Raw genomic sequence first — 24768 nt, forward strand, 5'->3', positions numbered from 1 at the left:
ACGAGCCTAGCATTGAGGAGCATTTTACCTTCTCCAAGGATGATGCCATAACGAAAATGTATCTGTTAGATTGAGCATTATCTGTGTTATTGTGGAGTGGATACTCAATAAATTATGAAAAAAAAAACGGACTGTATGAAAGCTTTATTGTGCACCTTCTGGGGTCCATTTTTTCGTTTAATGATGCCATAATACAAACAAAAGATGATTGACTTTAACAATTGGCTTAGTTTCTGGTGTCATTCTAAGAAGGTGCAATATTTGTCACTGTAAAAGAAGATGGTCAACAGCCCACGCTGCTTTGCCAGGGATGGTCTGCACCTCTCCCCTGTAGGTTTTCAAATATTAGCTAAAACACTGTCTTCCCTTATAGTGCCCTTTTTAGGCAATGCCAAACTGAAAGTTCTTCCAACATAGCAAATCAAAACCAAGAAAATCTAAAGGTATTACTGGTCAATGCTAGGAGTCTAAAAAAAAAAAAACTCCACTCCCCAGAAGCTCACTTCACCCTAGAAAATGCTGATGTATCTGCAATCACTGAAACATGGTGTAAAGTTGTGAAAAGCACTCCAGCAGTGCAAAGTTATAATGCCTTTCACATGTTTAGACCAGTTACTACACAGACAGGGACTAAAGCTGGCGGTGTCTTTATTTACATTAAAAATAAATATACCTCAAGGCTGGTCAAACAGGACAATGCACTTGAGTTGCTCTATGTTCAGATCACAATAGGCAAAATCTAATATCACTTCCTTGCCAGCTATAGTTCCCCCTCTATGACCCAGGAAACCCATACCATGTATTTAAACTTATTAGAAATGCTAACCATCCAACCCAATACCATATTCATGGGCAACTTTAATTATCCCACTATTAACTGGGAGTCATATATGACACCAAATGTACAGGCACAGAGATTCCTGGACTTTGTAAACACAAACTCCGGAAACTAGATATTCAATATACCAACCAGGGGTGCAGCCATACTGACTCTGGTCTTTACTAATATGGGACAGTGCTGCACACCCCCTACTGCAATGTCTTCCCTGGTAAGGTCAGACCACAAAATGGTCTCCTTTGAAGTAAAAATAAAATCTGGACTTCCAGCTAAACATGGAATATTCAGGAACTACTCTAAGGCTAATCTCCTGCTATTAAGTGATAACCTGGCAAAATGTCAAGCCCCCATAAACCATGAGAACACTGCTGCCTATGCAGAACTGTTCACAGAAACCCTGTACAAGCATGTTAATAGCAGCATGTAGGCAGCTGTACCCACCAGGAAGAAGTACAAAACTAACTCAAAAAACAAGCCACCCTGGTGGAATCACAAAATCAATAGGCTGTATAACAGGAGGAAGACAATCATGGCAAACATTAGGAGGTGCAGCACCTAGCAGGATAAAAGCACTCTCATCAATCTAAACAAACATCTCAGAGGACAAATATAGCCTACCAAAGCCAAATTTGAGGTGAATTTGGCCTCCCAGTCCAAGAAGGATCACAAGGCATTCTTTACCTATGTCCGCAACCTCAAAGACAATACACAATTGCGTGCAAAGCTCATTGTTAATGGAACCATCTATACTAAGCCAGAAGATATAGCAAACCTACTGGCTTATAAATGTAGCTCCAACTTTACCCCTCTGTCCCCCTCAACCTTCCCTCAAGAAATACCATTAAATATAACCCCCCCCCCCGCTATCACTAGAGAACAGGTCCTTAATGCTCTCTCTGTGGCCAAGAACACTGCATCAATGGGCCCAGACAATATCCCAGGATGCCTTCTAAATAGCACAAACATGACCTATCAGGACCTCTGGAATTGCTATTTAACTATAGCCTCCAAACAGACTTTGTGCCTCCTGAATGGAGAAAGGCAACAGTCATTCCTCTGCACAAAGGTGGAACAACTACAGACCCTGGAAACTACAGATCCATAATTCTCAGTAGTCTTATATGTAAAGCCATGGAAAGAATCATTATGGAAATGATCAACAGTGATATAGTAAACCCCCAGAGACTGGACCCAATCCAGTTTGGTTTCATCAAGGACAGACGATGCCAATTCAGCCTGGTGGACTTCTTTCAGAAGGTCACCAAAGCAATGGATGAGGACAAAATGGTTTACACTGCCTACCTTGACCTAGCCAATTGACACAATACCCTACTTGGGCAATGTTGACAAACTCAAGAGGTTAGGTACAAACTCATATTACACCCAGTGAATAGCCAGCTGGCTCACAGACAGAACCCAGGAAGTTAGAATTGGGGAGTCCACCTCTACAAAGAGGCCAGTCACAAGTGGAGTTCCTCAGGGATAAGTCCTTGGACCGCTCTTTTTTTTTTACTTCTCTGAAGTCAAGGCCAATGTCAGTGGTCTCTGGCTGACTAAATCTGCAGATGACTGCAAATTAGGAGCTGTCAATGAATCCCACACTGACATAAATGTTCTCCAGGAGGGGCTGATACAGACAAACAACTGGTGTCAGAGCCATGAACTAAAAATAAATGCCAAGAAATGCATAATAGTATTCTTTAGGAACTCATCCACCCCTGGTAACTACCATATTGACAACACACCCCTTAGAGTTGACCCAGAAGTCAGGGACTTAGGGACACACATAGATAGTAACCTAGCCTTTGACCATCACGTGTCTACAGTAGTGAGGAAATCATTAGATATTGCACAACATATAAACAAAGGTATGGCATCTAAGTCCAAGGAAGTCATTGTTCCACTGTATTTGGCATTTATCAGACCTATCATTGAGTACAATGCCCCCTTTGGTATGTAGCTGACCAGGCATATCCAACAATTGAAACATCCACAAAGGTTCCTCACTAAAAGAATACAGGGCTTAGTAAAATGCCCTATGCAGACCACCTCAAGGCTCTATCCCTGTATTCTTTCTCCTATAGACTTTTTAGGAGAGATCTATGCCTGACATACAGGCACTGTCAGACCCCAATCTGATGGACCTCCTGCATATCCGCAAAACAAAAAGCACCAGAATTACCTGTCCCATCAGTTTGACGAGCCTTATCTGCAAGGCCATGGAACGTATTATCATGGAACTTATAAACAAAGACATTGGCAACCTTCAAACACTGGACCCCACCCAGTTTAAGTTCGTGAAGGGCCGATCTTGTCTCCTGAACCTGACTTGACTTCTTCGAAACAGTGTCCAGAGCCGTGGACAAGGGTAAGGTGGTCCACATAGCCTATCTAGACCTTGTCAAGGCCTTTGACACCATCCCCTACTCTGGAATCATAGATAAACTTACTAAGCTGGGCATTAATCCCTAAGTCACCCAGTGGGTTGCTAACTGGCTTACTGATAGAACCCACACTGTAAAAGTAGCCGACTCCAAATCCAGCTCCAGACAAGTGACAAGTGGAGTACCTCAGGGTTCAGTTCTGGGACCGCTCTTGTTTGGCATCTACTTCTCTGAGGTACAGGCTAACACTAAGGGACTCTGGCTAACAGATGACTGCAAACTGGGAGCCATTATTGAATCCCCAAATGATGTGGGGCCTTACAGAAACAGATGTTTGGTGCCAGAGCCATGGGCTCAAGCTCAATACCAAGAAATGTATAGTTATCCCCTTTGGGAAAAAACATGTACCCGTGAATTACCATATAGGTGGCAGTACACTAAACACTGAAAGTGTGATAAGATACTTAAGGACACAGCTGGACAGTGGTCTCACCTTTGATAACCACATTGCCACAACAGTCAGGAAATCCTTCTATGTTGCACACCTCATCACTAAGGGCTTTTCATCCAGAAAAATGGAGGTCATTGTCCCACTGTACTCATCCCTCATTAGATCCATTATAGAATACAACACCCCGTTTGGTATGTACCTCTCAAGACATCTGCAACAACTGGAAAGGCCGCAGAAATACCTCACTAAAAGAATCACAGGCATAAAGTGGATGCCCTACGCTAACTGCCTTAAAAAACTCCAGCTATACTCTGTCACATATCATCTACTCAGAGGTGATCTCTGCTTAACATACAAGGCCATGTCAAACCCAGAGCTGTTGGACATGCTACACTTAAAGAAATCCCAATCCCTCATAGCCACACACTCCAGGAATCTAAACCATGTCATCACAATAAACCAAACATGCTGGAGGGATAGGTTCCTGACCCAGAGACTCCCCAGACTCTGGAATAGATTGCCCATACATGTCAAGCAAAGTGCCTCTTTGGCCCTCTTCAAAAGGAACCTTGACGATTGGATGGGAGAAAGGAAATTCACCCCGGGGATCACGTCAGTCGCCCTGCTAGACATGGGTCCAAGTAAGTAAATAGTGGAGGAAGAAATAGCCAGGGAACTGTTATGGCTAGGCTTGTATAGGCCCTAGGGCTGATAGCCTAGTACCAACCTATGAACCTAAGGACTTGAACCTTGTCTATGATATAAATAGGACCTGCTGGAGAGACAGGTATGTATCCAAGAGATTACCCCATCTCTGGAACAGGATCCCCATCCATGTGAAGTAGAGTTCCTCCCTAACCTAATTCAAGTGCAACTTGGACAATTGGATGGGGGACAGGAAATTCATCTCTGGTTTGGTATCTATGTCTCTAATGGACATGGGCAGTCTGTAGATGATTCATCTCCCAGGCCCTAGTTTGTAAATGATTCATCTCCCAAGTCCCTGCTTACACTTATCAAGGGTATCAAAACATGTCAGAGATTTGGGATGCATGGTGAGGCTTAAAAAGGCCCTAGTGGTCGAACCTATGAATCAAATCTTAACCAAAGTTTTTATATTATGTCTAATTTGTTATAACTATTTAAACTGCAGATGTTTTTGTTTTATTTCTGAAGATCGTAAAATTATTATTCTTAAAATGTTTTGTAATAATTTGGCGCTTTTCTCCCTGGGCCTATGCTGAAAAAGGGCCTCTACCCAGTAGGACTTTCCTGGTAATCAAACATCAGTAAGTAAATAAATATTAGGCAATCAATCTGAAGACCATTACAAGCCTAGCTAAAAGTAAAAAAAAAGTCAAAGTAAACTTTATTGTCATTCAGAAATCACACAAGTGCAAAAACTGAATGAAATTCCGTGTCTCTGGACTCAATGTGCAGACAACATACAGACTATTTTCACAGACATTTACACATATGACATCTATCGACGGCATCATGGACATGCAGGTAGATAGACTAATATTGCACAAAATAAGAAACACATTTTAACACTTTTCAAAGTGAACACTTACTTGAACTAGACTTTAGTATTGTACAGGTACTTGGTTAAGACATTGCATCGATCCTTGCAAAGAAAGAGCATTTGAGTATTGCGCTGTGAACATTAGAGTATTGCACTATGGATCTTATAGTACTGCATTATGGTTAATTTACAAATTCATTACATGTACTGCACTGAAAGAAGAGATGTTTTATTGCATTGCTACTGCCCTAGATGGCCTGTACATTAAAGCCATGGTGAATATTGCACTATACATGAAACTAGTAACCAGGTTAATGCACAATTTGAGACAAGCTTCTACAGTTTCTGCTGACCCAGATGGCCATCATGGAGCATAGTGGTTACTAGAGTTCAGCAACCTGATGACATTAGGGAAGAAGCTGTTCCTGAATCTCATAGTTCTACAATGCTTCAGAAGCACTTTCCAGATGATAGCTGCAGAAACAGTCTGTAAGCAGGGTGAGTGCAGTCTTTAATTATTCTTCTGGCACTGCTGAGACATCTGGATAAACACAAGTTGTGGATAGGTGGTAAGGTGGTCTTAATGATCCTCTTGGCTGTCTTCACCACTCTCTGGAGGGATTTGCGCTCAGAGGTAGAGCAGCTTCCATACCATACTATGAAGCTGTTCATCAGGATGCTTTCTATAGTACCTCTGTAGAAGGTAGTGAGAACTGTCAATGGGAGATTTGCTCTCCTCAGCCTTCTTAAAAAGTGCAATTTCTGGTGCACTTTCTTGACTATGACATTTGTACTGATGTTCCAAGACAAGTTCTCATCCATGTGCACTCCCAGAGACTTTATGCTTCTCACTCTTTCCACTGTTTCCCCATTGATGATGAGAGGAGAATGTTCTTTGCAATTTTTCCTGTAGTCCACAATTATCTCTTTTGTCTTGTTCACATTTAGGGCCAAGTTATTTCCACACCAGGTAATCAGTTGTTCCACCTCATCTCTATACGCTGTTTCATTGTCATTACTGATGAGGCCCACCACCGTTGTGTCATCAGCAAACTTGGTGATGTGGTTTGTATTGCACCTGCCTGTACAATCATGTGTTAACAGAGTGAACAGCAATGGACTTAGTACACAGCATTGTGGGACTCCAGTGTTGAGTGATGCTGTCTGAGAAGTTATTTCCTGCACATACTTTCTGAGGTCTGTCTGTGAGAAAGTCAAGAATCAAGTTACAAAGTGGAGTGTTGATGCCTAGTTGGTGTAGCTTCATTACCAGATGAAAAGGGATGACTGTATTAAAAGCAGAGCTGAAGTCAATGACTAGTACCCTTGTGTAGGTGTTTTTATTCTCATGGTGTTCCAGAGATACATGGAGTGCTAGAGAGATGGCATCTGCCGTAGAGCAGTTTGCTCGATAAGCAAACTGCAGGGGGTCAAGATCAGCAGGCAGCATAGATGTTATGGCATCCATGACCAGCCTTTCAAAGCATTTCATCATGGTAGAAGTGAGGGCTACAGAAGGGGTCTATATTATAACATCAAATTCTACAAAGATCGAATGTTATAATATCGAACCCTAAACACCGAAATCTGACAACTTCGAACAGTCAGAATATCAAATTTTTTCCCAGAGAAAAAATTTGCTATTCCGAGAAACATACACACAACACAAACACACAAAAAACAGCAATCCACAAACATACACTTAAAATACTACACCTAAACCTAAACTAAACTTTACATACACTACTAGCTATCCACTTACCTTAACCCAACCCTAACCTTAAGGTCCGTCACTATCGCACACTCACCCCACCCGTGCCCTAACCCTAACTCATCTAACCCGCCCCCTAACCCTAACCTACACACAACAGCACACTTACCTGACCCACGCCCTAACCCTAACTCATCTAACCTGTCCCCTAACCCTAACCTACACACAATCCCACACTTACCTGAACCTGACCCATAACGTTCCAACATATCGAATGCTGAAAACAGCGAAGCCACAGCAACAGCCCACCAAATTCTTTCCCTGGGAAAGAATTCGGTGTCCTGCACCTTCGCTGTTTTCAGCGTTCGACATTACGGGGTCAATATTGTAACATTTGATCTTTGTAGAATTCGATGTTATAATATAGACCCTACAGAAGTTACCTCCAGCTTCAAGAAAGGCAAGACAAGATATACTGAGGGAAAATTTGAGGTTGCCCATCCAATTATGTAGGTTGACCTTGAAGGTGGCAAGGGTGCCACTCTGCCTGACACGTAGTAGAAGTTTGTTCCAGAACTCTGGAATATGTTGGGATGTAAATCGATCACACCAACATGTCTTATTTACCAGGTGATGAAGATTTAGTTCCTTTAACTGAGTATCTGAGGTACCATTAGTTTTGCAAAGGAATAGGAGACCAAATAGGGTTGGATCTTTCATGCCACAAAAGGTTAGGCACAGATTTTCATGGAGCATTCTGTAAGAAACTGAGTACAGAGAAAGGGCTGACAGCCTCTTCTGATAAGATTTTTGAGACCACTGATCTTTTAGTTATGAATCTCTGAGGTCTCAAATTGTGTAATATGTTTTGATAAATACACGCCAAAAGGTGCATTACATTCAATAATAGGTTTGATAAGATACAAGTAAAGGGGGATTGAGACTTCTCTGGATGTAGAGTAGATGCCTTAAGAAATTAGATGAGACAGATAAAAGGCTTTCCAAACTACTGTGGAGAAATGCTGGTCAAATGATAAGGAATTTCCCAACAAGAGTGCATAAATCACTTACAAAAGTGTCTGGTCTGAAGGGTGCATCTCCTATGTGGTAAGTAAAACAGTTTTGTTTACCAAAATGAACTATGCTACATTTTTTACATTTAATTTGAGACCATTATCCTTGCAGCAACTGTTAACGTAGTCTAAGTCATGTTGGAGCAATTGTGAGTCAGCTGAAGATTGAATAGCAACACTCAATTTACAGTCATCTAAAACTTAGTTAACTATAAGCCAGGGTTCTGTCCTCAAGGTCTGAGAAATAAATGCCAAACAGGAGAGGGCCCAAAAGTGAGCCCTGTGGTACACCACTCGTAACTTTTCTGGTTTCAGAAGTGGCACCTGCAGCTCTAACCACATGGATGCTGCCAGACAAGCAGTTAACTGTCCACTACACAACATAAGGATTTATATTCAGATTTGCATGCCTGTCAATAATGCCCGCATGGGGAATACTGTCAAATGCCTTAGCCAGGTCTAGATATGCTGCATGCACTGCATAACCACTATCCACTGCTTTGCTTAGTTGTTCAAAGAAATTAACTGATGAGGGTCCAATAATAAGAGATTTTCAATGACCAGATTAATGAGGTCTGAGATCATGCACTCCATAGTATATATATGAGAAGAATGAGACTAATGGATCTGTAGTTACCAGGGTCTGTGGTTGGGCCACCCTTGTGTAATGGCAGTAAAATGCCATTCTTCATAAATGTTACCAATGTAAAGGCTTTGATTAAAGAGGTTGATAAACACAACCATAACTGAAGCCTCTATCCTCTCCATCTGGAAAATATCACATGTCATACCACTCCACAAAGGAGGCAGCTCTATTGAGCTGTCAAACTATAGACCAGTAGCTATCTTTTCCCCTCTGGCTAAAATTATGGAAAAGTGTATCCATAAACAACTCTTACACTTCCTTATTCAACATAATCTTCTGGCCGTCTCCCAGCATGGATTTAGACCACAGCACAGTACCACCACAGCTCTCCTCTCCTTTTCTAATGTCATAAATTCCAACTGTAACAACAAACTATCTTCTGCCCTGTTTCCAAGGTCTTCAACATGGTTAACCACCAGCTACTCTTACTTACCCTAAAGAAAATATCCTTAAACAACCATGCCATACAATGGTTTCAATCTTATCTTAGTGGAAGACAGCAGGCTGTCCTTTGGCAGAACAAACTCTCCACCCTTCTCTCCATTACCCTTGGTGTCCCTCAAGGCTTCATATTAGGTCCTCTTCTTTTCTCTCTCTTCATCAATGACCTCCACACTGTAATCCCAGATGCAACCAGTATACAATATGCCAATGACTTCACACTGATTTGCTCAGCCTCTATCCCTATAGATCTCCTTAGTTTAACCCAGAAAACCTTTAATACAGTGGAAAACTGGATCTCTAATCAACAGCTGATATTAAACCCTAATAAAACAAAGCTATTGCTCTTCTTCCCTACTCACAAATCCTCTCAACCTTCATTTACTATAACATCTAACAATGGGACCATAATCTCACCAGATATGTATACCAAACTCCTGGGTGTTATAATAGACAACAACCTCAAATATGATATAGACGTAAACCAAACTATTAAAACCATTAATAAAAAATTTGGCTCCCGAAACAAAAACAAACCTTTTCTCACCCCTCTAGGTAGGACTGCCATTGCCCGTACCCATCTGCTTTCAACTCTACTCTATGCCTCGCCAATACTCACTAACTTGAACAAAACTGATTTCAGCAAACTCTCTAGCTGCTATAATCAAATTGCTAGTTTGCCACAGGAACTCCCTACAGGACACACCATTGTCAAAACCTAAACCTCTTAGGATGGCTAGAACTCCCCAGGCTAATTCAATTTAATCAACTTACTGTAGCATTCAAGGTTATTAACCATCCAGAAAAAAATGCCTTCCCTTAAAAGCATTATCCATCCCTACAAAAACACTAGGCCACTTCGTTCCCCTACAAAACTTTTGGTTCAATCTGTTAAAGCTAGCAACATATCTGGAGAATCTTTGTTTGCAAATTCAGTAGACAAAACCTGGAATTCACTCCCATCTGACCTTACTCTGAACCCCTCCCTTAATCAGTTAAAAAAACAATCTAACCCAGTATTTTAAAACTCACTGGTTATGTCCTTGCTCTAACCCTGACTAAAGCCTAATCTACTTCCATATCCCTGCAATTTGTTATTCACAGCGACTTACCTCTTACACTAATAGGTTTGAAAAGAGAAACTGTAACATCTCTGCAGATACTCTGTATATAGCTGCACCTATTGGTTTGAAAAGAAAAACTGTAAGATATTTGTATATATTTATGAATATAAACTGTATTCTTCATAGGCTTGAAATCTGAGACTGCAACTTGTATGTTAATACAATATGTTTGTGCATATACTGTAACTTGCTTGTCTTTATCTGTTTGTAAGTTTGGAGCTTTTCTCCCTGGGCCTCCGCTGAAAATGGACATGTGTCCAGTCGGACTACCCCGGTCAACAAATGTAAAATAAAAAAATAAATACATAAAATAGGGGTTCAAAAGGGCCAAATCTGGCACTGATAATCCGACAGCCTGGTATGTTATCGGGGCTCATGGAAGTATTCTTAGGTCTTGAGAGGGCTGCTAGAACTTGTTCCATAGTAATTAAAGGGGGTGTCTGGGATTGTGGAACTTGTGAAATGGCTATTACTATGGATGGAGTAAAATTTACAGTAAATTTGTTAGGTAGGATGTTAGCTATTTATTTTGGGTGGAAGAGAATAGTATTACTATGGGCTAGCTCCAAACATTCTTGAGTGTTAGCTCTTAACTTCCTCACATAGTTAAAGAAGGATTTGTAGTTTTTTTTTTGTTTTAGTAACTATTTTATATTCATACTCACCTTTGAGCTTCCTAATACTTATTACTCTTACTCTGAGTTTTCTGTACATCAAGGAAAAAGTGATCAACAATTGAGACAGTAAAACTGTCTCACTCCTGCTGTGATCTCAAGGAAGTTGAAAACTTGAAAGCAAACAAGTCAGTCTTACAAGGCAATTATAACCATGATCTGTAAAGCTCAGGTACCTGTAATTTGAGCAATCTTGTATTAAGTAATTACATGTAAGCCTTTGATTCTTGAACCTTAGTTGCCTTGCCTAAAACTTGTATAAGCTGTATGCCTTTGTTATCAGTCTCAAAATAAATACAGAACAAATGGGATTTTGTTAGCTAGATGCACATTTTGTGTATATTCAGACATCCTTCAGAATAACATTATCCATCTCTCTAGAAACAGTCCATTCCATTTTTTCCCTCATTAACTTCTTCTAAAGACTAGCATATGCATCACCTCTAGTATTTCTTCTGCTGCTTTTTTTTTTCTTTCCTTTTCCTTTGATTTCATTACCTGTACTCTCCCTGCGTTATCCTTTTCACACCCTCATTTTTCAATGCCTTATGCTCTTCTCTTCTGCCTTCCATCTCACATTTCCTTACTGGCCTTAAAACTCTTTGTCGTTACTATGTTTTAAATGGAGGAGAACAGAGGTCATCTTTAATTTACTTATACAGATTCTTATCAGTATGCATTACACCTTTCCCTACTACAATGCTCCCTAATCCATTGTTGTCATGTTCTAGTATCCCATAGCCCTAGAATCAGACCTACTAGTATCTTTCTGTTTCAAGAGAATGACATTGCTGAATCCCTTGGACCTTGGTTATGCCCAGTCAGTACTGACCTCATATACCTAGAACTCCTGTGCTACTCCTCAGACTGTGCTGCACGCAAGCGGGTAATCACACTTGTGTCCACTAGGGTAGAGACTTTCCACTCTGGTGAATGTGATTTTTCTATCTGTAGTTTCCAAGTTCCAGTTCAAACAGTTAGCTTGCTGAATGTGAGGAGAGGTTATTGCACTGTCAGAAAATTAGAAACATTACCAAGTCCCATCTACACCAGTGCTGTACTGGGATGAAGACCTGACTACAACCCAGGAGACCTGAGTTGGATTCGTGGTTCAGGCTCTTGACAGAGCATAGAAAGTGTACGGGCATATTTATCCTGGGTGGAGGAGTGATGGTGGTCCCAGATGACTCTTACTGCTGCTCTGCTGACACAGCCTAAGATGCAGAACAAAGAAATGACAGGATGTGGGACCAATTGTAGGGGAAGATATAGGCATGGCCTTCTAAACTAGAGATTGTAATTCCTGACAGTGCATATGGAGGAGCATTTATGCACTGAAAGAAGGGCACAGGCCATCCTTGCAGTGACACAGGTGCTCACATCACCACCAAGGGAGAGTTTAGGTGAAATAATGATGCTATCATTAATGGGAAGCCAATGAGAGCACAAACTACCCAATGGTTACCTGGATGATGGTACCCATACAGGAGATCTTGTCACTGGGATATGTCCCTTCCCAGAAATTATATGATGAAAGCTGTCATCATAGTATCTGCACAGTGTATTTTAGCTACTCTTTGCCACAATTAGGTGGAGACACCTCAGGCACTCAGTCCTTCTCATCCCAGCTATTGTACCAGACATCCTTTTTCTCTGAACCTAGAAAAATGTAGGTGATCGTGTGTGTGTGTGTGTGTGTGTGTGTGTGTGTGTGTGTGTGTGTGTGTGTGTGTGTGTGTGTGTGTGTGTGTGTGTGTGTGTGTGTGTGTGTGTGTGTCTAGGAGCATGGCCATCTTCAACTTCCACCCAAGTTTCATCAGTTCACCTGTTACTGAAATTCAAACACCATGAGCATGTGTATACACACACACTGATCTAAATATATTCCACTCATCTCACACACACCCTAATGCCCGACTACACCTTACTTCTATTACTTCTATCATAGCACTCTAAAATGGAAGCCAAAGCCTTTCAGTAATTTCTCCCATTTGAGAGAGTACAGTTCAGTTACTAGGTTGCCACTTGGTCCTCAGTGTTTATTAATAATGCTGAACCTTGTGTGTTTGCACTTTGGAATACAGCTGTGCACTGCTGTGCTATTCCTCATGGTCCCAAAGGTTAAAAACTGCCCATCAGCAAACAGAATACCTGAGATAACGAAATGCTGCAGCAATGTAAGAGATGCAACAGACAAAACAAAAGAAAATCTGCAGCATGCAGGTAATTTCTTTGTATAATTCTGCAAAATAATCAGGTTTTAGATATGCCCAAGTGTATGTGCCTTTTTTTCATCTGGATAATACAAGTCTCCAGTTAGGTATAGGAGGCTGACCTAATATTTAAACTGCATGTATAGTTTCATAGGGTCATAAGTATATACCAGGCTAATGACTACCAAGGCCTTTATAAGTATAACCATGCAAACCAACCCAAATGTGTCCCTCTGTATCACTGGCATTTATTAGGGGGGTTGTTACTTAAGACTTTTCTAGAGGTTATATGGTATGTTAGTTTGCCCGTTACTATCTGCTTCTGTCTGTCAGAGACATGAGTTCAGACCTAGGGTGAATTTCTGATTTCCCATCCATTGGTCAAGGTTACACTTAAATAGGGTTAGGGATGGACTCTGCTTCACATGGTTAGGAAGCCTGTTGCAGAGCATGAGGATTCTCTGAGACACATATCTTTCTTGCCAACATGTCTTATTTATGTCTCAAGGAAAATTTAAATCTTTGGATCTAGTGTTATGATGCTGTTCATTTTGAGGATGTGTAAAAGGTCCATCAGAGCTGGATCCAAGGATGCCTTCTATGCAAAGCAGAGATTGCTTCTCAGTAACATGTAGGAGACCATGTATAGAGATAGGGCTTTAAGGTGATCTGTATAGGACAATGTGTTTATACCGTGGATTCTCCTGGTAAGGAACCTTTGAGGGTATTTCGGCTGTTGCATATGTTTGGTCAGGTACATGGCAAAAAAGGCTTTATACTCAATATTGGGGCAGATAAGGGCTGAATAAAGTGGCACTATGACTTCCTTGGACCTAGATACCATGCCATTACTTAGAAGGTGACAGAATGATTTTCTTACTACCTTGGCTATGTTGGTCAAAGGCCAGATTACGGTCTACATACGTTCACAGATTCCTGACTACTGTGTAAATTCATACAGGTGTCTTCTCGATGGAGTAATTAGACTGGATGTCAGTTTTCCCAAAAGGCACTATAATGCATTTCTTGGCAATGGGTTTTAATTTATGATTTTGGCACTAGTTATTTGTCTGTGACAGACCATCTTGTAAGATGTTTGTGTCATAGGGGAAATCTATGACGGCTCCCAATTTGCAGTCATCTGTGAACTTGCTCAGCCAAAGGCCCTTGACATTAGCCTTTATCTTTGAAAAGTAGATGCCAGATAGGAGCACCCAGCATGGAGCCCAGAGGTACCCCGCTGGTGACCAGTCTCAGAGCAGGTGATCTCACCAATCTTGATTTCCCGGGGCCTGTCTGTGAGCCAGCTGGCAATCTCAAGTGAATTATGTAGAGATTTATGACCAGTTCAGTAAGTTTGTCAACTATACCTGAGTGAGATATTGTACTGAAATCCTTAGTCAGGTCCAGGTAGGCGGAATGCACTGTTTTGCCCTCATCTATTGCCTTGGTGACCTTCTCAAAAATGTCCAAGAGGTTTAGTAGGCATGACCTTCCCTTGATAAAGCCAAACTCACTTGGGTCCAGTGTCTGAAGGTTGCCTATGTCTTTGTTGATCATTTGCATGATAATTTGTTCCATGGCTTTGCATATTAGATTAGTCAGTCTAATAGGTCTATAGTTTCTAGAGTTAGTTGATGGTCCACCCTTGTGAAGTCAGATAACCATTGCAGTCCTCCATTCTCATGGCGTAAAGCCTGTTTTCAAGCTATAGTTGAAAGGTGACTTAAGTGGTCCTGATAGGTCATGTTTCAAGCTACTTAGGTGCCATCCTGGGATATTATCTGGGTCTAGTGAGGCTGTGTTTTTGGTCTTAGCATGCACCACCAGAACCTGCTCCTTGTTAATAGTTGGGATGGTTATGCTAGTAGGTATTTTATGGGGGGAGGCAGGGGCAGTGGAGGGTAAAGTCTGAGTTGAATTTGTCTGCTAGCAAATTTGCTATGTCACTGTTCTCATTGAAGGTGGTAACACTAATGTGTGCTGCCTATGAGGTTTCAGACATACCTGTAGAAGGCCTTGTGGTTGTCTTTTAGCCTGTGAGGCTATTTTGACCTTGTAATTGCTTTTTTTGGACTTAATTAGTCCTCTTAGTTTCCTGTTAGTTTAATTAGAGATCTCCTATCATTATTTTTATTTATTTTATTTTATTTGCAATTTGTTTACCAAGGTGGTCCACTGGGCCACGAGGAGCCCATTTTTAATGGAGTCCTGGGGTGAAAAGCTCCAGAAATACAAATAGTAAGTAATAGTAAATAATAGAATTGCAAAATAACAAAATAACAGTTACAAAATTCTAAGCTACAGAACGCTTAATGAGACATTAGAAAAAAATCACAATGTTAACAAACAGTTACAATAAATTGGCATTTGATGGAGCAAATGCATGAAAAACCCCATTATAAACAAATTTAAGGAAGTATAAAAAAGTGCCAGTTCCTTTAGGAAATTATAGGCTAAAAGAGGCTATTGGCAGTCATCTGCGAACTTGGTCAGTCCCAATTATGGGAGTTGCTGTTCCTAATTTTAGCCATGACTTTTTTCTTTTTGTTATATACCCTATTAATGTTAGGATTCTAGCAGTGTGGTTTGTTTTTAGAGATTGTTTTGGGCTTACATTTAGTAGGTATAGCAGCCTCTATACAGCTATTTACATGGTGGTTCTGGGTCACTATGAACCATTCCTCACAGGTTGTTGTAAACTCGGGGTTGGAAGTGGCATTGAATTTTGATAAAGTATCACTTAATAGGATGTAGTTTGCTTTGGAATAGTTCCTAACTGTTAAAGGGTTTGCTGGGGTTACCACATTGATTTTTATTTCAAAGGAAACAGCTCTGTGGTCTGTGACATGGGGGTGGGGGTGGAGGGTGCTACATTCTCCCATATTGGTAAGCACCATGTCCCATATGTTTGAACTTCTGGTGGGTGTGTGCACTGTCTGGTCAAGGGTATTTGTGTTAATAAAATCCATGAATCATTGGGCTTGCAAGTATGAGAAAGTGCTTATTTCTCAGTCAATAGAGGGGGTAGTTAAAGTCTCCCTTGAATAGGGTATTTGGTTTAATGGTGAGTGCTTCCTTTAGGTCTAGGTATGAGTTATGGGATTTTAGGGGCATAAAGGGTAACCTGTAGCCTGCTAGGATATGGTACGTGACTTTCTCTGTAGTGATTTGAATATAGTTAAATTCCAGGGCATCGTCCTGTTTAACCAACCTTAAGTTATACTTGTTGCTAATATACACTGAGACTCCTCCACCTGTTGTCCCTGTCTATGCAGTTGTTGGTCTTAATGTTTTGAAGGCACTGAATCCTTCCACTCTGACTGCCAGAGTATTTTCTGCAGATTTAAACCATTTCTTGGTAATGGTACAGATGTCTATATTCTCCAGAGTGAGGAGAGCTTATAGGGTGTGGAGTTTCTTGTTTAGACTCAGCATTGAGCAGTAACATCTTGAAGTTTCTTTGGGTTTTATTTGCTATGTTGGTAGGTTTATCAATAAAACATTGCCCAAAATAGGCTCTACGGAGAGGTGGATAAAGTTTTAGTCAATATTTGGAAGCCTTGGAGAGACAGGTGCAGACCATTCTTTGCAAAGCAATATGGTTTGTTACCATGTCCTCCCATGCTGACAAATATTGAATCCCGCAGGAAGGAAACCAGAAACTAATCCAATTATTGAAGTCAATCATCTTTTATTCATACTATGGCATCATCCTTGGTGAAGGTAGAATGCTGCTCAATGTAACACATATATCCTCCTGAGACACATATTGAAAGAGATCAGCAATGTCTCTCTTCATATAGTCCAGGGAAGTGCATCTCAAGTCATTAACACCCATATGGGCAATGATAGAATCATACTTGTACCTGTAGTGTAGTGACCTGAGTGCATGCATAACTTGGCAGATCCTGGCTCCAAATAAGCAACTAGTATGCTGAGGGACACATAAAAATCATCCCAACACCTCACTTTAGGCATAAAAATGTACTAACACCCACATGGACAATAATAGAATCATACTTGCACCCCACAAGAGGTGATAATATCTTGGACTTGGTATTTACCAACATGAGTAACCACTACAGCACTCCTACAGTGTCATCCTCCCTGGTAAGATCAGACTATAAAGCAGTCACTTTTGAAGTCACTATCTCCCCTGACTCCCTTCTAGCTAGGGTCAAACAAAAAAACTTATCCAAAGTTGATTACAACCTCCTGAGGGATGGTATAAACAGCTTCACAGCCCCCTCCCCCTCTGTAGGAACTGGCACCAATGTCCAAATTTATTTATTTATTTTATATTTGTTGACCGGGTTTGTCCGACTGGGCTACAAATGCCCATTTTCAGCAGAGGCCCGAGGAGAAAAGTTCCAACAGAAAATAGAAATTTTACATATTAAATACATATAGAAATACATTCATCAGTGCCACTGATTACTGCATTACAGTGCCACACATTACATTCATCAGTACCATACATTATTGCATTACAGTGTCATACATTAAACTGTGGCAAGTGAAATACATAGAAATACATTCATCGGAGGGATACATTCATATATTCATATATACATATTTTAGGCAATGTATCATATGTGCATATATTCAAATCTACACCAAAGTACTATTCGAACATTTATATAGATGCATGGAATCAGGAATACCAGACAGGTCAGAATCATCCTCCGCAAGGAAGAGTAAACCTGTTTAGTGGACATCTGCAATAAATAAACTATATAACAAAAGGAAAAAAAATGCTGTCCAGGACCAAGGAGGTGCACATGCCCATTTGGAAGCAATCTCTCCTTTGCCTGAACAAGCAAATAAGAGCACTACTGAAATCCTCTAAAGCCAACTTCAAGTCCAAATTGGCCACATCTACTACAGACAATCATAAGGCCTTCTTCACATATGTCCGCAATCTGAAAGGAAGCACCCAGATCTGTTCAGAACTGGTGGTCAAGGATACCACATACACAAATTCTGTAGATATAATCAACCTACTGGCTGACAGATTAAGCAAAACCTCACCCCTCTGTCTCCTATCAGTAAATCAGGACATCCCCAGTACCTGCCCCCCTCCCCTTATCTCTAGGGAACAGGTCATCACTGCCGTCTCAAAGGCAAAAAACACAGCCTCCATGGGACCCAATAACATCCCAGGCTGCATCCTACATGAACTCAGGCATGAACTTGCAACACCATTAGGCACCCTATTCAACCAAAGCCTGAGGACCAGCTTTGGCCCAGCCGAGTGGAAGACAGGCACTGTCATCCCTTTACACAAAGGTGGAGTGTCCACCAATCTGGGAAATTATACACTCATCAGCCTAACTAGCCTGATCTGCAAGGCCATTGAATGGATTATCATGGACTTCATTAACAGGGATATTGGCAGCCTCCAAACACTCAACCCCAAACAGTTTGGCTTTGTCAAGGGGAGGTCATGTCTGTTAAATCTGGTCGACTTCTTTGAGACAGTCACCAAAACCATGGACAAGGCGAAGACTGTGCACACCACCTATCTTGACCTGGCTAAAGCCTTCGACACTATTCCCCACTCAGGCATAATAGATAAACTCTCTCAAGTAGGCATCAATCCATATGTTACCAGATGGGTACCAAACTGGCTCACTGATAGAATCCACCAAATCAAAATAGGGGAAGCCACCTCAAGCAGAAGACCCATAATGAGCTGCATACCCCAGGGATCGTTCTTGGGGCCTCTGTTATTCAGGATATACTTCTCTGTGGTGCAGGCCAAAACCAATGGGGTATGGCTGACCAAGTTTGCAGATGACTGCATGCTGAACATGGTCATCAATTCCCCAACTGAAGTGGATGTCCTCCAATAGGGTCTCACCCAAACAAATGACTGGTGCCAGAAACATGGCCACAAGCTGAATGCCAAAAAATGCATTATCATCCCCTTTGGGAAGAGTGACGTCCCCACATATTATCACATTAATAACAATGTCCTAAGCATGCAATCAGTCGTGAGGGATTTGGGCACCCATATTGATAGCAACCTGACTTTTGATCACCATGTTGCTTCTGTTGTACAGAAAGCTTTCTACATGGCCCACTTCATAAGTAAGGTTATCTCATCCATAGACAAGGAGGTCATAACATCCCTGTATTCTTCCCTTATAAGGCCAGTTATTGAGTACAACACCCCCTTCGGCATGTACCTCACAAAGCACATGCAGCAGCTGGACAGACCACAGGGGTTACTCACCAGGAGAATCCACAGCCTCAGACATCTACCCTACACAGATAGGCTAAAAGCCCTGTCCCTCTACTCAGTTTCATACAGACTCCTCAGAGGTGACCTCTGTCTGGCATACAAAGCAATCTCAGACCCTGCCTTGATGGGACTGCTGCATATCCGCAAGTCAAGCTCCACTCGAGTAACCTGCACGTGCAACCTTAACCTGGTCTGTGACATCAATAGGACTTGTTGGCGGGACAGATTTATGTCCCAGAGACTCCCCCATCTGTGGAATAGACTCCCTCTCCACGTCAAGCACAGTACCTCATTATCCTTTTTTAAGCACAACCTGGATAACTGGATGGGAAACAGTAAATACACCCCTGGGATTTCACCTGTGTCTCTGCTGGACAGGGGCTTTGGGTGCTGACTTGTCTAAACATGGGCTAAACTCTTGGCTAGGCTTATAATGGCCTCAGGGCCAATAGCCTAGTAACTTTCTATGATCCTTTGATCCTATTAATGTGGTCTGAAGGGCAGTCATGAAAATAATTATATATTGTCAGGGGAGCATCACCCAAATCGCATACTGAGAAGAGGGGAAGCAATAGTGATGACTTTGATTACCTGCAAGCTTTAGCACTGTACTTGAGGTTGTGGATGCTTTGACATGTGTCTGCACTAGGCCAAAACCCTTGCATATTGCTGCTGTTAACAATTACACACAGAAAACAGATATCACTCCTCTATATATGTACACTGCAAAATCTGGTAGGCATTGTCCCAGCTAGAGATACAAACTCCTGATTGTCATGGCAGCAACCTCACCTGCAAGATAAAGAAGTCAAGCATGAACGGGATTCCTTAAGCAAAATTATGGTGAGAAGAGATCTGCGCTTTGAGAAGACAGAGTGCTGCTGGATCATTAAATGCAGGGCAAGTAAAAGTAAGCTACATGTTCATATTGGTGAGATAAACATGCTTCTGCTAACAGGAAAGTTGATCTTTTACATAATGCTGCATTAACAGATTTTGTTCTTCAAGTGTTCCTTTCTTACTTTATGTATAAGTTAGGGGAGGTGTACAAGAAGTGAACTTGGGTTCTGTCATCCATTTTAGAGAAAATTTTAAGTATAAATAACTGTTTATCCATGGAAATTCTTAACTGAATGGAATAGATGATAACAGGTTAAAAGGTTTGATAGATTAGATTAAAACTGTTTGTGCATCATTTTGAAGGTAAGGAGAGGCTGCATACAGCTTTTCTTGTCAGAAAGATCCATCTAGGCAACCTCCTTTAAAGCCTTTCCATGATGGATCATAGTTTTTGTGTTTTTAACCAGTTTGAGTAACTAATATGTTTTTTTCCAGCTTGTCACGGTCAAGCATATATGCTTTTCTTTCCCAGTGCAACACTATTATTTTGCTTTTAAGTCTTAGACTTTGAAAGCAAATACATTTTCTTTGAATCAGTACCTTACCATTTCAAACAGGTCAGATACTATACATTTTAACAATGTGGAAGACATAATTACAGATGCTCCACTAGATATGGTTTCCCATGCAACTCCCATGATGGTTCTCCTAAACATGCATCTCTTGTCTGACTGTACATAGAAATAGAAATTTCTCATGTTACACATATTCTCCAAACAGTTAAGCCTATAAAAACCCGTTCTGTATAACAAATAACACTTCATTAGTAATTGATTGCTTGACTTTGGATATTAATACTCCATTTTTTCATTGTTCTGTAATTCCTTAAAACAAAGCTAAAACATGTTCTATTTTTTGTATATGTAAATAAATGTATTTGTATGACTTTGTACTATATATGCTCAGGTTTTGACTGAAAAGGACTGAAGGACACATTCCACTCCCCCAATTAACAAATACTAACAAATTAATAAACAAATAAATGCATGCCCATCCTTCTTTCTGGCAGTTATGTTAGTTAGATTTTGTAAAGGCAGTTTCAATGCCACAACACTATCTGAATCCAAGTTGCATTTCTGGCAGAATAATGGGGAGTGTCAATAAATCAGCAGCAGTTTAAGTGAATGCCGTTTCAGTGAAAATGTTTTGCAGAAAGCATTTTTCACCGATATAAGAGAATTCCCTTTTCTCCACTGTTGTTCAACCTCAGAATAGGTACATTTAAGTTTTTTGGGGGGAGGGGGGCCAGTTTCCCTGCAAAAAAAAAAAAACTGAAATTGCTTTCGGTGAATCATTTTCAGACTTTTTGGTTTTGGGGAAAGCAATGTCAATTTATCAACATGATTCCAAATATTGTGTTGGTTAACGTAAATGGTAAGCTAGAGATAAACTATTTTCCAAGCTCCTTGTTTTGTATTCTAAAAAAAATAAATAATTGGCGTGTAGTTCTCTAGTTTGGTATGAATAACCCTTTAGGAACTGTAACCATTTTAGATTGTTTCCATAGCTCAGGTACCAGTCTCTCAAAAAGGCTGATGTTTATTGCTCCAGGATCAGAAAGGGCAGTTTGTGGTCTTAGCTGCTTAATTAAAGCTGGTGGAGGACTGTCTAGTCATTGCTTCCATGTCTTTTTATGCTATGTAGGTATCTTACTGTATTAAATGATATTATTTTAAGCTCAAATGATGGAGCTTTAGTTTTCCTGATTGTCTTGAATAGACTGCCCAGTGGAAGGTTACTATTTAGCTTTCAGTGTGCTTGAGAAATATCTCTTAAACTCGTCACTAGATTACACATAAGTCTTATCTAATAAAGCAGTAGTGTTGTGGTTATTCCTGGGGAGACCACTGATGCACTTCTTGAGATCTGCATGTTATTTCTAGTATGCCACATGGATGTAAAGTATGATTGCTTAATTACTTTAGTTTGTTGCTGATTTCTATTGCATAATTGGCAGGAAATGTTTTATTTTATTCTCCCCATGTTTGTTTTATAGACCATCCAAACCCTTTCTCTTTTAGTTACTATGTGTTTTATGTGTTTGACAGTTGAGCCAGTACATGGGTGAGTTCCTGTTTTGCCAGTGCATATCATTCACTGTGTCTTCTACATCTCATACTTCTGTGACTCAGTACCCCCCAGATGAACAGATACAAACAGACAAGTTAATGAGTAGTACTGTGAACTGTGTTATTGTAATAAAGACAAGCATGCAAGTCTATTTTTATAAACACAATAATTGTAATGTCAGAAGTTGATTTAAAGGAAATATCGCTCAGAATATGGATAATAACTGAAATTCTGAGTGAACTTGAGGCAGAAACAGAAGGCTGAATGAACCCTACATACCAGCTTAGTAATGATTCAGACAGTCAATGAAAGAAGACACTTGTCCACTAGAAGTGTAAGTGGATAGTATAATAAAACTTGAAGAAGGCTTCCTATTTAAACTGCATAATTACAGAGAGCAAGCAAAGATTATATTATTATAGCAGGTAAATGTGCAAAAATATGCTAGGATGTGAAAGATTTTGGATAACAAAGTAAGGACATAAGGTTGGTTGGTCAAGCAAGGGGTTGGAGGGCAGGTACGTTAGGTGATGGACATTTTGGTAGCAGGACCAGGAAACTCTCTCAGACAGGAATGTTAGTGGTTTGGTTCTGAATTATTGGATAGATGGGGAGTTTCTGATACTTGAATGGTAGGATATAACATAACTTAGGATCCAAGAGAAAGAATGTGTGGTCTGTGGTTGTAAGGCTACTAACAGGTTTAGGATGCATAGGGCATGGACTGAGTGGTACCAGAATTTGCAAGTTGTTGATCTTGTCATGAGTTTTAAGGATACGATACTTGATGGGATGTAATATTATCTAGGGTTTTGTAAAGTAGGGTAAGAAAGAGAAAGTCTGACCTTTCAGGAATAAGGAGGCACTTGGTACACAAAAGTGAGGTGCAGTGGTGATCAAAGGGTGACAGTGAAAGACGATTACATCTACAAATTCTGGTAGATATGATTTGAAGATCAGTCATTTTTTTTGAGGAGTAGGTGATATAAGTATGCAGATGAGTAGGCAGCAAATATATGAAGAGTGAGACTGAATAAGCAGTTTCCCTGGACAGAGCCTAACAGAGCCTTTAAGATTTGATAAAGGTTGCTGAGAATGCCTTTCCTACTACTACTCTAAATGTTTGGTTTGTTTAGGTACCTTTAAACCATGTGATGGTGGATGAATCAAACATGTTTAAGCAGATGATACTGAATAGGGAACCATAGCTGACACTGCTGAAGGTTAGATCAATAAAGAGTACACCAGTCAGTTGAACTTAGACGGTGGAAATTAGAAAGGAGTCAGTGAGATTCAGGAGGATAGTTTGTGTACTACAGTCATTGGTAAAACTATGCTGATAGACAGAGAATAGATTATATTAATGCTAGAGATCAGTAGTTTGCATTGCATATAGCCAGTTTACTCAGATGAGATAGTAAGGAGATAGGCTTTAGGAAGAGGTGGCAGTCGGTGAAGAGTGATACGGATTGTAATTTAATTGTTACTTTCCACATTGAGGGAAAAGATTCATGAGATAGTGAGAGATTAATGAAGTGATATATTTGGTGTACTATGAAGTGTACCAGTTTTTATGATACCAAGGATAGAGGTCATCACTATGTGGTTAGGTAGGCAATCAGTTAATTTCTTTTTTCTTTAATGGAGATTCTGTTTAGGTAGAATATAGGTAGGAAAGGTCTTCTAATATCTTGGGTGATTATTTGCTCCAATAGTATGTATTTCAAACAACTACACTTTAACACTTCTTAGCCATACTGTGAGGACCCCTTCTTCACAATACTGAAAAGATATGCCATGCAATGTATTTAAAGCATAGCAAAAAATGTTTTAGCTCTCTTTCTGAGAGCTTTTCAAGCAGGTTATGTTGTAGTCCCCACTGTGACCCCTCCTGACTCAGGTACCCTGGGATCTCTCATCCAGCAGCTCTACCCTTTCACTATGTTGCAAGTCTTAAAAGTTGAGTAGGGTTAAGATTATTGAAATGGAATGGATACAGTACAATACTAAGCAAATTCTTTTGTAAAAGTGTCTGGTAAGAGTTGTGCGAGGTTGTTCTCTTCACAGCTGTCTAGGGTTAGAAAGTGATCTTGACTCTTTGTTCCAGCAGTAGGCTGTTTATGTTTGTTAATAGTATTTTTATTTTTGGCCTCACTTCTAATTATAGGTATTCAAAATGCTGCTGGAAGCATTTTTTTTTTCATTCAGACTGCAGTATCTGTTAGTTTTAAGTAGTTTAAAGAGCTTTTTAGATATTAAGGTTCCCTTTTGCTTCTTCTTAGAAGGCAGAAAATTACAAAGTATTTGATTTGTAGGACTAAAACAATGTTAATTAAGATAACGCCAGTAATGTCTGGGGAGGTGACAAGGTAGAAATCAATCCAGTTTATGGATATGAGGTCATTTAGCACATGTTTCTTAAAGACCAGTTTCTTACTGTATAAGGACTGTGAGTTTTTTTGTGCTTT

The sequence above is a fragment of the Protopterus annectens genome, chromosome 6.part0 (assembly GCF_019279795.1).
Source record: "Protopterus annectens isolate FY-2018-M chromosome 6.part0, PAN1.0, whole genome shotgun sequence".
NCBI lineage: Eukaryota > Metazoa > Chordata > Ceratodontiformes > Protopteridae > Protopterus > Protopterus annectens.